The following is a 3,559-nucleotide window of genomic DNA, read 5'->3' as shown; positions in this document are numbered from 1 at the left end:
GTTGTTAGTGATGTTTTGGGCCAAAAAAATTCAACTGCACAGAGGCTTGAAAAGCCAGTTATGGAGGAGTTTCTATGCAGGCTTTGTTCGAGGGCGTTAGTGGAAGGGTTTTCGGGGCAAAATTCACAAAGGGAGGTCATATATGGAGACCTGTTTTGAGGAAAGTTTGTGAACAGAATTTGTTAGTGATGCCTTGCGCAAAAAAAAGTCAACTGCACGGTTGCTTGAAAAGCCAGTTATGAGGAGTTTCTATGGAGGCTTTGTTCGAGAGCGTTAGTGGAAGGGTTTTCGGGGCAAAATTCACAAAGGGAGGTCATATATGGAGACATGTTTTTTGGCAAGTTTGTGAACGAAAGTTGTTAGTGATGTTTTGGGCAAAAAAAGTCAACTGCACAGTGGCTTGAAAAGCCAGTTATGGAGGAGTTTCTATGGAGGCTTTGTTCGAGAGCGTCAGTAGAAGGGTTTTCGGGGGAAAATTCACAAAGGGAGGTCATATATGGAGACCTATTTTGAGGAAAGTTTGTGAACAAAATTTGTTAGTGATGGATTGGGCAGAAAAAAGTCAACTGCACGTTCAGTTAAAACACAGCTATGGAGGAGTTTCTATGAAGGGTTTGTTCGAGAGCGTTAGTGGAAGGGTTTTCGGGGCAAAATTCACAAAGGGAGGTCATATATGGAGACCTGTTTTGAGGAAAGTTTGTGAACGGAATTTTTTAGTGATGGTTTGGGCAGAAAAAAGGTCAACTGCACGGTGGCTTCAAAAGCCAGTTATGGAGGAGTTTCTATGAAGGGTTTGTTCGAGAGCATTGGTGGAAGGGTTTTTGGGGCAAAATTCACAAAGGGAGGTTATATATGGAGACCTGTTTTTAGGAAAGTTTGTGAACCAAAGTTGTTAGTGATGGTTTGGGCAGAAAACAAATCAACAGCATGATGGCTTGAAAAGTCAGTTATGGAGGTGTTTCTATGGAGTCCTTTTTCGAGAGCGGTAGTGGAAGGGTATTCAGGGCAAAATTCACAACGGGAGATCATATATGGAGACCTATTTTGAGAAAAATTTGTAAACGGAAGTTGTTAGTGATGGCTTGGGGAGAAAAAAAGTCAACTGCACGGTGCCTTGAAAAGGCAGTTATGGAGGAGTTTCTATACAGGCTTTGTTCATGAGTGGTAGTGGAAGGGTTTTCGGGGAAAATTCACAAAGGGAGGTCATATACGGAGACCTATTTCTAGAAAACTTTGTGAACGGAAGTTGTTAGTGATGGTTTGGGAAGAAAAAAATTCAACCGAATGGTGGCTTCAAAACGCTGTTATGGAGGAGTTTCTCTGCAAGATTTGTTCCCGAGCGTTGGTGGAAGGGTTTTCGAGGACAAATTCACAATGGGAGGTCATATATGGAGACCTATTTTGAGGAAAGTTTGTGAACAAAAGTTGTTAGTGATGCTTTGGGCAATAAAAAAGTTAACTGCACAGTGGCTTGAAAAGCTATTTATGGAGGAGTTTCTATGCAGGTTTTGTTCGAGAGCGTTAGTGGAAGGGTTTTTGAGGCAAAATTCACAAAGGGAGGTCATATATGGAGACCTGTTTTTAGGGAAGTTTGTGAATGAAGGTTGTTAGTGATGGTTTGGGCGGATAAAAATCAACAGCATGATGGCTTGAAAGTTAGTTATGGAGGTGTTTCTATGGAGTCTTTGTTTGAGAGCGGTCGTGGAAGGGTATTCAGGGCAAAATTCACAAAGGGGGATCATATATGGAGACCTATTTTGAGAAAAGTTTGTGAATGGGAGTTGTTAGTGATGGCTTGGGGAGAAAACAAGTCAACTGGACGGTGACTTGAAAAGGCAGTTATGGAGGAGTTTCTATTCAGGCTTTGTTCGAGAGCGGCAGTGGAAGGGTTTTCGGGCAAAATTCACAAAGGGAGGTCACATATGGAGACATATTTTGAGGAAAGTTTGTGAACGGGAGTTGTTAGTGATGGTTTGGGTAGAAAAAAGTCAACCGCACGGTGGCTTGAAAAGGCAGTTATGGAGGAGTTTCTATGCAGGCTTTGTTCCAGAGCGTTAGTGGAAGGGTTTTCGGGGCAAAATTCACAAAGGGAGGTCATATATGGAGACCTGTTTTTAGGAAAGTTCGTGAACAAAAGTTGTTAGTGATAGTTTGGGCAGAAAAAAATCAACAGCAGGATGGCTTGAAAAGTCAGTTATGTAGGTGTTTCTATGGAGTCTTTGTTCGAGAGCGGTAGGGGAAGGGCATTCAGGGCAAAATTCACAAAGGTAGGTCAAATATGGAGAGCTATTTTGAGGAAAGTTTGTGAACAAAATTTGTTAGTGATGTTTTGGGCCAAAAAAAAAGTCAACTACACAGTGGCTTGAAAAGCTAGTTATGGAGGAGTTTCTATGCAGGCTTTGTACGAGAGTGTTAGTGGAAGGGTTTTCGGGGCAAAATTCACAAAGGGAGGACATATATGGAGACCTATTTTGAGAAAAGTTTGTGAACAAAATTTGTTAGTGATGGATTGGGCAGAAAAAAATTCAACTGCATGGTGGCTTGAAAATGTAGCTATGGAGGAGTTTCTATGGAGGCTTTGTTCGAGAGCAATAGTGGAAGGGTTTCCAGGGCAAAATTCACAAAGGGAGGTCACATATTGAGACATATTTTGAGGAAAGTTTGTGAACGGAAGTTGTTAGTGATGGTTTGGGCAAAAAAAAGTCAACTGCATGGTGGCATGAATTGCCAGTTATGAAGGAGTTTCTATGAAGACTTTGTTCCAGAGCGTGAGTGAAAGTGTTTTCGGGGCAAAATTCACAATGGGAGGTCATATATGGAGACCTATTTTGAGGAAAGTTTATGAACAAAAGTTGTTAGTGATGTTTTGGGCCAAAAAAATTCAACTGCACAGAGGCTTGAAAAGCCAGTTATGGAGGACTTTCTATGCAGTCTTTGTTCGAGAGCGTTAGTGGAAGGGTTTTCGGGGAAAAATTCACAAAGGGAGGTCATATATGGAGACCTGTTTTGAGGAAAGTTTGTGAACGGAATTTGTTAGTGATGGCTTGCACAAAAAAAAGTCAACTGCACAGTTTCTTGAAAAGCCAGTTATGAGGAGTTTCTATGGAGGCTTTGTTCGAGAGCGTTAGTGGAAGGGTTTTCGGGGCAAAATTCACAAAGGGAGGTCATATATGGAGACATGTTTTTTGGCAAGTTTGTGAACGAAAGTTGTTAGTGATGTTTTGGGCAAAAAAAAGTCAACTGCACAGTGGCTTGAAAAGCCAGTTATGGAGGAGTTTCTATGGAGGCTTTGTTCGAGAGCGTTAGTGGAAGGGTTTTCGGGGCAAAATTCACAAAGGGAGGTCATATATGGAGACCTATTTTGAGGAAAGTTTGTGAACAAAATTTGTTAGTGATGGATTGGGCAGAAAAAAAGTCAACTGCACGTTCGCTTGAAAACTCAGCTATGGAGGAGTTTCTATGAAGGGTTTGTTCGAGAGCGTTAGTGGAAGGGTTTTCGGGGCAAAATTCACAAAGGGAGGTCATATATGGAGACCTGTTTTGAGGAAAGTTTGTGAAC

This window comes from Triticum aestivum, chromosome 7D (assembly GCF_018294505.1).
Source record: "Triticum aestivum cultivar Chinese Spring chromosome 7D, IWGSC CS RefSeq v2.1, whole genome shotgun sequence".
NCBI classification, from domain to species: domain Eukaryota; kingdom Viridiplantae; phylum Streptophyta; class Magnoliopsida; order Poales; family Poaceae; genus Triticum; species Triticum aestivum.
Note: the sequence above shows the minus strand (reverse complement) of the source record.